General features: G+C 31.7%; 1 long non-coding RNA gene across 2 annotated transcripts; it reads left to right on the forward strand.

Moving 5' to 3' along the window:
- Nucleotides 1-3475: 3475 nt before the first annotated feature.
- Nucleotides 3476-13716, forward strand: LOC133193680 (uncharacterized). Of its 2 annotated transcripts, XR_009721972.1 has the most exons (4): nucleotides 3476-3512; nucleotides 4099-4173; nucleotides 8096-8489; nucleotides 13215-13716. It is a non-coding gene; the product is annotated as an uncharacterized LOC133193680 (long non-coding RNA). The 2 variants fall into 2 exon arrangements; XR_009721973.1 differs by lacking the exons at nucleotides 3476-3512; nucleotides 4099-4173 and adding an exon at nucleotides 6827-6861.
- The last annotated feature ends 244 nt before the right edge of the window (nucleotides 13717-13960 follow it).

Genomic DNA, 13960 nt, shown 5'->3' on the forward strand with positions numbered 1-13960 from the left:
CATAATACATATGTACAAGAAAAAAAATCGTCTACAAAACAGCAGGACCATGTTGATCATATTGATATTGAAGCATTCCAATGTTGTGTTGATTTCACTTTAATGAAGTGATTGATATAAAAACAATACAAACAATACAAATCTGTGAAGAGGGCATAAAACTCGGACCCCTGGAAATTCCAGAGGTGGGATCAGGAGCCTGAGAGGAGTAAGCATCCCTTGTTGACCAGTCACATCCGTCTTGAGCCCTGTTTATTCATTATGTAGATGGAACAATATGTAGTCAAACGCAGTATAAAAACAAAGTTCTAACACTGGTATGAAACACGTCAACCAAAATACGACGATATGATAGGTTATATTTGCTAACAAGGTCATTATAACGACAATGGAATTTATAAAATGCTGACTTTAAACACGGTTGTTGAAATCCCTGTAACATCAACTTATCTGTCAGTAGCCTGCTTTGGTTTGATTTTATTCAGAGCATGCTCTTGAGTATCAAATAAGTTGGGAGATGTAAATACCATTGCAGATGATAGCGGGATATTACTAAATAAATAAGGAAAGTTGATAATGGAAAGCTCAAGTCATCTCATCTCGTTTGTCATACAATATATTTGTTAGTTGACCCTTATCGTCTATAGTCAGTAAAACATCAAAATATGAAACAGATTTGGCAGACTCTGTGGTGTCTTTTATTTCAAGTTCACTGGAATATATGGAGTCGACATATGAATGGAAGCAACTATTGTTAATTGATAATATGTCGTAGATATATCTAAATGTCGAGTTGAAGGCTACAGCATGTAGAAGTTCTTGAATAAATTTTCCTTCATAGGAATATAAAACAGGTCAACTAATAAAGGAGCACAATAATGCCCATCGTAATTCCAACAGTTTGTTGGAAGACCTGGTCTCCGAAAATTACATAAATGAATTTTAAGGTTTACTTAAAATAATTTATGTACATTGGAATGCTCTGCGTATAATAAGAATTATCGCGCTTGCATTATCCTTGGAAGTTTTTGGCGTGTCCAAATTAGGAGAGGCAAATGCAAGTGATTCTTGGAAATGAAAACATTTAGTAAATGCCCAATGAAAATCATGCGCGGTAAAAATCTGGACCCGGTCGTCCAGATAGCGTCGTTTTTCAGTTTCTTTTAGGACGCCGTGAAAAGTACATGTGTGTTGGATAGCTTCAAATTATTTTAAGTGGTAAGGTTACACTTTTGTTTTTTCCTCATACAATTTAATTGTTTTATTTGTCTAACAAATTTTTCGAAGATTAAGTACGTAATATTTTAATATGTTACTGATATTAATAATTGCTATCCAATGCCATTGTTATTTTGTATACTATTTTGCATACGTGGACAACTCGATGCTGTAGAATTAAAAAAAAAAAAAACTGACCGATAATCGCCATTATAGTAGCGATGGTAAGCCTGACTGTAGGAAACGTTTATATTATGTTTTCATTCTTAAAAAATAATAACAATATTGATAATTTATTTTGCTTTCATGAACAATGACTTAGTTAAATTTAATTTGGTAATAAAGAATTTCTATTAGACGGCGTCCGTTTTCGATTATCTATGTTGAAGCCTTTGTGGCCACGTATGTTTTACATGTGTAGGTCAACATGACCTCACTGCTGTAACTGCAGAAAAGATAAATCATTTTGGACAACTGAAGCCATTCCTATGCTATCTAAAGTGTACAAGGTTTCAACTTTTGTCCGATATAGATTAGAAATGCAAAATGCAGAAATAATAATGACTTATATATATATATATACCAGTTAATATGTATACTAGACGTACATGTATAAAAATATATATATTAAAAAAAAGCTAAGAAATTTTTGTTTGATACGATGACCCAGTTCTGAAAATGATTATAAACTTTGCTTGTTTCTGATAATCAAGATTCTCTCATTTCCGTGTTGAAATTTTTTTTATTCAATTTACTTATTCAATTAATAAATTAATTTGTTTACTTATTTAGTAAGTCATTGATTGATCTATTTAAATTTATTATTTATTTATTTTTTATTTCTTACTTATTTTACCTCATTGGGATCAACACAAGTGTGTGTGTGTGTGTGAGGGTGTGTGTGTGTGTGTGTGTGTGAGGGTGTGTTTGTAAACCCTGTCAATTGGACACGTGCTTTAGACGGCACACGTTTAAATGAACAGGGAAAAATCCAAATGAACACGAAATGGTGGTGTTCAGTTGGATTTTATCATAAATCAACTGGAAAATGTCCTAGGATGCATCCCATTTTAAAAAAATGAAGTGTTAATTTGACCGGATGCATGAGATCTGTGTAATGAGTGTGTATAAGATGACCACGGATCCATCATTTTTTCTTCTCGGCGAGACTTACACACATTGCGAGTGCGCATGCTCGTTACATCAAATGACGTCGTAAATGACATCATAATACAGTACCCGTTTCACACTTAGTCATGTACATGAGGACGAAGTAAACTTTGTAAAAGGTAAGTAAAAAATCTGTAAATAAATAAATGAAAAATTTTATGTATTAAATATGGCCTATGAATTAATGAGTAAAGATATGTGTCCATTATGACATTACGGCATTATTGTCTACTCAATATTTTTCCTACGGTATGTATACATGTATATGCTGTATAGTTACAATGTGCATCGTTGCATGATTGCAGTATAAATGGTTTTAACCAATATACTAAAAGTTATTATTATTAATGTTAGTAAAAACATAAAGAAATTTTTTTCTATATCTACATGTATGTCTCTGGGAAAATAAACACGTTCCGTATTGGCATTTGTTGTACTCGCGGAGAGAAACTATTTCTGCATCTAATATTTCAATTTTATTAAATCAACGTTGATCTTTTGCAATGTGTAGCAAAATATATTGTCAAAAATTTTAAATGTTTTCTTGCGTTTCGCATCTTGTTTATGTGTCATGTCAAGTTCGAAGGTTTCGTATTAAAAACGAAAGTAGAGTCGGTCACGCGGAAAAACACCTACATAACCTTATACATGGGCGCAGACATTTTGGACATCCAAAGTTGTGCGGAGAAGAAAATGCTACACGGCACATAATTGGTCATTAAGAGAAAAGACTTGTTATGTATTTGACAAGTGAAATAAAGGTGATAAAAATCTCATATCAAGACTTAGGCTTCTTTGAGATATGTAGGAGTTACAGGTAAAAATTTGAAGGGAGGGGTGCACTTTGGTTAGAGATTTTCATTTGGTGCTGAACACACCTAGTTGTAAACAAATGGAATTTGAAAGTAAAAGTGCAACGGCACGGTATATTTTTTCTGGCATGTTTTGTTTTGCTAGATCTTGAACTTTCACGGCAAGAAAGTTATTTGCCCAAAATTGAATATATGAATCAGTGACAGGGGCTCAACTTTGTATGGAAGTCTATGGGAAAACATTTGGTGGTGTTTGTCCACGCCATGTGTTATGGGCAGGGGAAACGTTCAGTCTGCCTGGGTTATATATAGGTACGTGGGCTACTAAAATCATTGTTAATATTGTGTACACATTAAGCTGTCAACTAAAAAAACACATGTACTTCTGAGGCGTGAATATTAGAAATAATTTCTGCACATTTAAATTATGAAAGGGGAGGGGGGGGGGGCAGCTGTTTACTTCTCCCAGGGACATAATGATATAATTGTTAAGCATGTATAGGTCCCTGCGTCAACGTGATCTTCTAGCCCTGACAAACTGAAGATATAGTGCAGCTTATAATATAAGTTGATATTTATGTCAAAGACATGCTGTGCATTTAGACAGTGACATGCCTTAATTTTAATGTACAAAGATTTCAAAGTATGAGAATTTAAACATTGATACTTGTCATTTTATTGACATGCACTCATTATTGCATTGGGACAATTTTGAGAGAATATGTAAATATAGCTGTGACAGGGACCTATATACTAGTATATAGGTCCCTGACTGTGATGATTCATGAAAATGATGCGACTTCTACTAAGTTACAGTCATTAAAGAATATTTTCCTATTTATTTATCATCCTGGAATTCATGTTTTAAAACTGATGTTATTATTATAATACATTTCAGGTAGATTCATTGATTTCGGATCAGAAAATTATCAATGTTCATGGATTCCCAGAACACAGCAGGGAGAAGTTTATGGTATGAATGCAATTATATAATATTCATTCATTTAATAGTATAATTAATTTAAGCTACATGTCAGGAAAAAAACAAACACTACCTGAAGTTCTAATGATCTGAGTTCATGTTCATGATAATGTGTTTGTGTATCAGCATGATCTGTATACCTTTTCCTGCATTGTTTCATACTACAGTCATGAATCAGTGTTTTACATGTAATATTTATTTACCTTAATGACAGTCTGTTGGCCCAAGACCGGCAAATATTTGGGAGGATCAATAAATTTAAAATTAAGTCTGTATGTTATCAGTTAATTGTGCCAGTATAAAAAAATTAAAGGTTCAGTTTAAAGGACAAAGATGGAACTTCACCAGTGATACATGTAGTCCAGATAAAGAGTAAAATAAAATTATTTAAATGGGATATTTAAAAAAAAGATGTTTGCAACTGACAGTCATACCAATAATTTTCATTATTTAGCTATTTTCCATAATAAACAGGACAGATAATTAATACTACACCATTGGCCATTGTTGTCATTGGGGTATACCATGTAATGTATTAATATATTAAACAAATAAGAACTACTATAAATTCTCTTTTATTGTGTGCACACTTTTATTTTCAGCAAAAAAAAAAAAAAACAAAAACAAAAAAACAAAAAAAAAAACAAAAAAACAAAGAAGGAGGGATACACACTTATACATGTATTTATTGGGGTATAATGCAACCACTGAAATTCAAAATGAAGAGATTTACTTCCATTCAGGGATTTAAAAAAAAAAATAAATGAAAATTAAGATTTTCCAAATGCAGAGAATACAAGTATGTTATATGGAATTATGATTGAACATTTACAAATATTCAAAATCCTTCAAAAGTTTTCTGTCATCAAGGGTGTACATCATAGAGACATAAATAACAGAGATTTGCAGCTGTTTGAAATCTTGCAGTTTTTTTTAACTCACTCCCACTCTAACATGAGGCACTGGAAAATGCAGGGAAAAGTCATTTTTGTTTTTTTTTTGAATATGGGATTAATTATGCATAAATTAGTGAAGCTAACATTGGCATTATGTAAAACTGGATCTATTAGCAATTACCGGTAGAATAAAAAAATCAAAAATTTCAACAGGTTTTATGATTTTTCCCCTCAAAGTAATAAAAAATGTAATCACACTAGATGACTCTGCTCACTTATTTACATTATCAATAGAAAGGCCAGAGAAGCTACATTTTATATATATACAATACATGTATATGCTTTTAAAGCAGAAACATTCCTTTATTTCGACAGTTGTTCATTGTTAACCATAATTGTTAACATTATCTATTCAACGAAATTAAATCCCACATGAAATTTTACATTTCAGTATAATGAGTAGGGTTACATTCGTAACAACGAAATTTAATGCCCACAAAACCTTCTCAGATAACAAATAACAAAATTTTATCCCCACGAAAATTTGTGCTTCTACAGTATATAATCAACACCTTAATGCGAGTAAAACTTACAGCAGATGCATTTAGTATTTTTAAGTGCAGTGACTGGAAAAGCACAGTAATTACTCAGACCAAAGTCAACTTAAATCATTATTTAGTGTTAAGGAACAAGTTGTTTGTAAGTGTATTAAAAATACTAAACAAGACAATAAAAGACAAGACAATAACAACAAAAAATATAAGGGGCCTCATAATCTTTTAGAGGGAATCATTATTAATTAATGTTTGATATCGATTGACTGGCAGACCCTGTAAACCTGAGTGATCAATTATGTTAAGAGAAGTTTGTTAATAAAGAGTATCTGTTACCACTTAAACCAGATATTAAAATTTCATTTAAAAGGTAAACATGTTGTTGATAGTGAACAAGTCTGTGTGCCAAGAATATTATATGTAATTTCAAATGAACAAGAAATGTTATCATCTGTGTATTACTTAGATTGCATAAATTAAGCTCTCTGTATATATTTTTGATGGAATTAGAAGAAATCTGAAAGATTGTAACCCCTTCCCAATTTTTTACCCTCCATGATTATTTTAATTTCAGTTTTCACATACAAATCAATTACACTCTATGTCAATTTTAAATTATATTCCACTTGAATATACTGTACACCAAAGAGCTCTGATTTTATGGTATTTTATGGAGATAGAGACTAATTCGCCCTGGGGTCTAAATCAAATTTAATAAATCTATTGAAATCCTAGCAGTCTGTTATTGAATTTTAGTTAATGCAAGCATTCTTAACAATTGAATAAGAAAATCATATTATATAAAGGCATACATAATGAGCTAATCAGATCTACTTTACTTTCTTGAATTTCAACATGTTCAGCATAGGGTACATTACACCCTAAGAAAAATATTCAAAGACATTAAAGTATTGATGAACAGAAATCTCTACACATTGTTTATTTAAGTGAGAAAACACATGCAAATAAAGTATTCAATTTATTTATCTTGGACTAAAAACATTTTTGATTTAGTGTATAGAGGGTCCTTAACAGTCCTTTAATTGTCTTTAGTCTAATCGGGATCGGTATTCAACTTAACATTCACTTTCATTTTAATCATGCGAATGTGATTTTGACAGCTGAAAAGAATATGTATTAACTGGTTGTGAAACTTTGTTGAGGGTGTACAGTATGAGATATGTACATTTTATGTCGTCTTCACAAGGAGGGTTTAATTCGAATTGAACGTAAGTTAATACAAATTAAATTTGAACCACATTCACATGGAGAATTTATGCAAATAAGTTAATTCAAATTAATTTACTGCGCATCAAATTTCTTTGCATTAACTCCGTGTGAACACTAAGCAAAGCAATAATTAGAATTAAATTTTGATGCATGCGTAATATAGCACGATTACATGTAAGCCACATGCCATATGTTTGTGGTCAGGTACATTATTTACATGATTAAATACAATGAAACAAATGAAAGCCACCAGTCCTCCTCAATGTTTGGAAATATAGGATTTTTCTTAATATGATGACCTGAAGTTGAAAATACACTGTTTTATAAATAACTATATTTTGTATTTCCTGTCCTATACATACTAACGGTACATTACTAGATATATTATGTATAATGATATACTGATGATGCTTTATCAATGGATAGTAATTATTCATTTTTATTCCTACATTAACTTATTCAGGTGTGACCGGTTAACAGAGGATGCTTACTCCTCCTAGACATCTGATCCCACCTCTGGAATTTCCAGAGGGTCCTTGTTTTTTGCCAGGCACTTCACAGATTTGTATTGCTTATAGATTTTCTTAGATTGATCACTATTCATTATATTTAATTTTTTTCATTCACATGTATATCTCTTTGAACTCAAAATTGAAGACACCACAGAGGCTTATACATCTGTTTCATATTTGAATATTTTACTAAAGACATTAATGGCAAGGTAACAATTAAACTTTATGATAAACACGTAACTTTAATTTTTCTATTATTAACTTCTCTTACTTATGTAGCATTATCACCTGCATATGGAGTTTAAGTCTCCCATTTGATTCAGAGGGCAAGAGCATGTGTACCAAGTACAAACAATAACTAAAATGAGGCAAGCTATTGGCAAATAAGTTGATGATACAGGTATAGCCAACATTTTGCAAATTCTGTGTTTGTTACAATGACCTTGTTAACAAATACAGTCTACAGATAAGTCAAGTGTTTACTGATGTTTTCATACAGAAATTGTTAGGCTGTTATTTTCATACTGAAGTGTCTACAGATTTATCCATTCACCCTATTATGACAAGGAGCTCACAGCAGGTGTAACTAGTTGACAGGGGATGCTTATTCCTCCATGATAACTCATCCCACCTCTTTTGAGCTTGAATACTGTTTGTAATCTTGATATTTCATTAAAGGTCTTCAACATTCTAATAGATGGGAATCACTTTATCTTTTCAGTTATGAACATTTCTTAGCAACAAACCCTGTAAGAAGAAGGACGTCTGTTCTACAGCTTGTGGTGGATTATAGAACACATGATATCAACCAAGTTTAAAGGAAGCATGTATAGCCACATTAGAAAGATTTAAGGATTGTGAGAAACCAAATATGACAAATCAGAATAACTTCCATGGGAGTGTGAAAAAAAAGAATAGTAGAGTGTAATCCTCAGGACTTTCTTCAGACTTCCATAAAGTCAGGAAATACTGTTGAACTGACAAAATTAACAAAAATCATGATTGTCAAAAATTCAAGGAAGATGTGCAAGTTAAGACTAAGACGGATTTTAGGAGTTTTGATGACAAAGAATCAACCTTTGGAAATATGGCTTTAAACTTGGATCTCTTTATTGGTAATTGAATTAAACATTTATCTTGATTGTTATTAACCTAACAATTATGATTACTACCATTTAATTTTAACTAATTTTTACATGTAGTTTCTCTCATTGATTTTTTTAAATACATATATTTTCAATTTTCATGAAAGCTAAAGGACAAGGTGCATGTATGACTTGACACCCCCTCCCTCTTTTTGAGTTTTTAGCTCACCTGAGATGAAAGCTCAAATGAGCTTTTCTGATCACATGTCTGTCCGTCCATCTGTAAACTTTTCACATTTTCAACTTCTTCTCAAGAACCACTTGGCCAAATTTAAGCAAAGTACAAAACATTCTTGAGTAAAGGGGATTCTAAATTGTTAAAATGAAGGGCCAATTTCCCTTCCAAGGGGAGATAATCAGGAAAATGCAAATAGGGTGGGGTCATTGTAACATCTTTTTTCAAGAAGCAATGAGACAGAAAAGCTGAAACTTATATGGAAGCTTCCTGAGGTAGTGTAGATTCTAAATTATTTAAATCTTGCCACTGGGGGGGGGGGGCACGATGGGGCCACAATACTTACTTACTTATAGGAAAAATCTTTAGATATCTCCTTCTCAAGAACCACTGTGGCAGAAAAGCTGAAACTTATATAAATGCTGCCTAAGGAATTGTAGATGATGAATTGTTCAGATCATGGCCCCTGGGGGTAAGGTGAGGCCTCAATAGGGAATGGATGTTTTACATTGAAATATATAGGAAAAAAAAATCTTTAAAAATCTTCTTCTCAAGACTACTGGACTAGTAAAGATAAAATGTAGTTGAAAGCTTCCTGAGGTAGTGTAGATTGTAAATTGTTCAAAACATGTCCCCCGGGGGTAGGGTGGGGCACAATAGGGGATCAAACTTTTACATTGAAATATATAGGAAAAAAATTAAATTATCTTCTTCTCAAAAAATATTGGACTAGAAAAGATGAAAATTAGGTGCAAGCTTTCTGGGGCACAATATAGGGATTATATTGGGTAAATCTTTAAAACGCTTAATTCTTCTCAAGAACAACAAAGCCATGATGAATCATATTAATGTGGAAGCATCCTCTGGTAGCGTAGATTCATTTTTTTTAACAAATAATGGCCACTATATATATGATGGGGCCACAAAATATAATCAAAATTTTACATAGAAATACATGTATATTGGGGGAAAACCTGTTGCAGAACAGCAGGGCCAAAGTGACTCAGGTGAGTGTTGTGGCCCATAGGCCTCTTGTTTTGTTGTCAGCCCCTAGCTTTGCTTTGAATCTAATCTCATAAATGCTTTCTCATTCAAAAATTACAAAGTCTAGAGTAAAGATTCATTGAGTTAAAAGTAGGGATGAGTATCGAAATGCAAAAAAAAATTAATCATGACAATATTTTGACTTAATTGTGTTTTATGATATATATTGATGCATATCACTTTTTTTTTTACTTCTGTTCTACGTGTTCTACTGTAGAATATAAAAAATCATAAAAGTTTTCACTGTAAAATTGTTAGGAATAAATGCATTCTTCAATCATTATGAAATAAGGTTTGTTTATAAGGCCAAATAAAAAAATATGTGTGGTTCCGGTTACCCGACCTTCCCTATTTTATACCCCCGACCCTAACTTTTTTTTTGGCAATTTTCATATTTTTTCCGGAATTTTGATTTCCATCAATGGCTCCAGTTTAAGTTTTAGTTTCAGCAATGACGGCCTCCTTGCAAAACATATTGCAAGTGTTTAATAGTGTTAAATCCAAAGCAAGCTAGCATATAGGTGTCCCCGACCAATATTGACTAGTATATTATCACACCACATCTAAATGCCATTTGCAAAGCAGTGATAGGTATTATTTAGAAAAAAATTAAGAAAATCATTTTGTTAAAAAAAAAAAAAATCAAAAAAAAAATCCCTACCTACCTACCCTAATTTTTTTGGAAGTGTAACCGGAACCACACATATTTTTTTGTTTGGCCTAAATATAATTTATAGAATAATTAATACAAAATTCTATATCTCAAAACAAAAACAAACAAAAAAAAAACCAAAAAAAAAGAAATTACATTTTGTAAAGTACAGTGTACTTTACGATGACTTGAATTCTTTTCTAATTTTTAAATTGACAAATAAAAAAAAGAGTTAAGATTATTTATTGCTTTTAACTGGAAACCAACTTCAGTTGAAAGGTATCTCCATACATGTATTATTAACTGGTATAACAATACACCCCTAATTAAAAGACTATGTGTGACAAATAAAGGACATATAGATTTAATGAATTTATAATTGCAATAAAATCATTAGATACTTTTAGATAAAATCTGTTAAAAGCAGACATGTCAGTTAATTTTGTAAATTTAACCGATAAGAGGGATATGCTGAAGACATTAAGTGTATATGTAGACAACATATTTAAACAAGAGTACATGTTTCAAGGAACACATGTGTCACCTGCTTTGTAGTTTCATTTCAGGTGTAAACAAATCTATGAGTGCATGGTCAGCTTTTTACTTAATTACTATATATAAAGTATGATAAACTGATAGTTCATGCATTTGCCTGTAAAAAAAAAAAAGACATACATGGATTAAGTATACGACTGCAATAGAATCTGACAATCAAAGAAAATATGGTTCCTTAACCCTCAAAGACATGTCAAATAAACATTTAAATTTGAATTTATTAGAAATAACTATTTATCATTTTATTAATTGTTTCCAACAATCCTCCAAAAGATTTCAGTCTGTCTTTACTGCAACCATTGTCAGTCTTCACGATCCATTGTTGAATACTGATCCCGATGTATTTTTATGGTATTTTGAATACATGTATAAGTTTGTGTGGTATCAGAATATTATACAGTTTCAAAGTACTTTTTCATGAGCTAAACATGTTTCCAATAAGCATTCAAAAGAGATTTCAGTCTATCTTTACCATGTGTTTACTGCAAATCTTAGTCTACATGATCCATTGTGAAATACCCATCATGATTTATTTTCATAGTATTTGAATATATTAAAGTTTGTCTGGTAACTGAATATCATAGCCGGTTTCAAAGTACATAATCATGAGATCATGAACATATATTAATGCTAATTATCTAAACCCTGCCTCTCAAAATTCAATATTCATAAGTTTAAATAACTGCCCAAGATATTTTTTGCAAATTAGGTCAAATGTCAAGGTCAAGTGGATCGTAATGCTGATATTTTTTATATTGCCTTATGACAAATAGTATACATGCTAAATAGCATAGACTTACCTCTTAAATGTCAAATATATGTTGTATATCAGCACTATGAACTATTTTAAAGGTCAAGGTCAAAGGTCACAAGGTCGGTACCTCCATGATAATTTACAAAAGCTGTAGTGCCAAGCAATGTATGTGCAAAATATCAAATCCATACCTCTAACAGTTCTTGAGATATAGGGTGTGACAGACAGACGGACAGCTAGACACAGACAGATGCTTGGTAAAGTGATCCCTCAGTGCCGATCTGCAGGCGACACCGAATAGTGAATGAATTCTAGCAATGGACAGGCTTTCTACAGCGCAGTGTATATATGTGAAAACTTCCTACACACAATATTGTCATTAAAAAGCCCCTGCAACCTTTACATCTAATATTCTTGATAATTACTTTCTTCAAATTTTAATCTGCCATAGCAAGAATGATGCAAGTGATGAAAAATATTTGCTAAAAAGGATCAATTAAAATTTCTAATGTTTAAAAAAATGTTTTCTTTACTCTTTATTCATCATAATTTTATGTGAATCTAGTTTTAAATTTTATATTCTGTTTTAATCACCAAATGTAAGATTATCACTATTTAGAAAAAAAATTCTCAATTAAAATAAGTTGGGTCTTTTAACTTTTGAGGGGGTGTAAACTTCTTATTTTATTAGTCCCCTGTGGGTGAAACTGGAGGGGACTATAGGTTTTCTCCTTCACGGTCTAACTGTCAGTCTGTTCCATTTGGTTTTCCACACTTCTTTGTTTTATTACAGCTATGCTCTGAAAAGTGGGGTTTTCCTTTTAATTTATTTAGTAAGCATGTTCTACATGTTCTACATGTATATGACACATCATGTTCATGTACACATGTACTTAGGGATCAATATTTTTATGATGTTCATTTTTAAATTAATGAATAAACTACTGTTTTAGAGAGTCTTCAAAATATTTGCACACCGTATGTAATTATTTTAATCCCCTACCAGTGACACCGGAGGGGAGTATAGGTTTCCCCCTTATCTGTCCATCAGTCTGTCTGTCAGTCTTCGTCACTTGGTTTTCTGGATTTTTTTTTTCTAAACACTCGCAGATACATGTGTATTCAGCTGATTTTAAGTATATGTGAGTGTACCTGGATAAGTTACAGATCAAGTTTGCATTTCATTACACTTTGTTGATTTTTGACAGAATTATAGCCTTTGGGAACCAGATTACTGTGACTTGCCAGTAGGCTTATGCAATACTCTCAAGATGATTGTTATTTTGAAATTTATTTTCATTTACAAATAACAATTAACATATACATATAACAGTAGAATGTATAAGGATTACATTTAAAACAAAAATAGCACATCATAAGTACATGTACATTGTAGGGCAACATACAGTTTATAAAATGATAATGTATAAATATGCAGGAAGGATTTTATGATTGGAAGTGTTTTTTTTAAAACATGCTTTATTAAATGATCATTTAAATTTAATTTCAATATAGATGCATGCATGATGGTGGGCTGAAGAAGAAAACCAGGACAAATGAAAATTCCTAGTGTTCATCAGAAAAAATGATCGAATCATGCAGCCATTTTGAGTGCTTGAATGCCCAACTGAGAGAGCCAGCCAATGCGGAAAATATTTCTTGGAAGTTACACCAAATCTGCTGTGACAATTGAATTAAAGCTTTAAAAGTACATTTAAAAACATACTGCCTTAAAATTACATTTGTATATGGTGTAATTATTTCAAGGAGATACAACACACCTGGTTTAACAGTAAGGTCCATAGCTAAACATGGATATGGAATTTAGCTCACCTGATCCAAAGGCTCAATTGCAAAGGTTCAATTGCACAATTCTGATAAAAAGAAGTCTTTGGTGTCCAACAATGCATTATTTATATGTTTGAGTGTTTACCTCCATTAACTTTTAACATTTTCTAATTTTTTTTAACATTTGGTCAATGTAAACCACATTTGGTACAATGTATCTCAGCTTAAAAGGAGTTATAAAGCTTACTCAAATAAAGGGCTGCATCCTTTTCCAAGGGGAGATAATGAAGAAATATGAAAAATGGGATAATGTCAAAGACATTTAAAAACTTTCATTTTATGATCTATTTGGTCATATAAGACAAATGTTATCCAAGAGTTTTCTTAATGAGCATAGATTCAAGTTTTTTTCATTGCCCCTAAGGCAAGGGTAGAGCTGCAGAAGGGGTTATATGTTTTGCATAAAAATAGAT

Source organism: Saccostrea echinata, unplaced genomic scaffold (genome assembly GCF_033153115.1).
Source record: "Saccostrea echinata isolate AGI-Se365-2 ecotype Australia unplaced genomic scaffold, CSIRO_AGI_Sech_v1 ptg000028l, whole genome shotgun sequence".
NCBI lineage: Eukaryota > Metazoa > Mollusca > Bivalvia > Ostreida > Ostreidae > Saccostrea > Saccostrea echinata.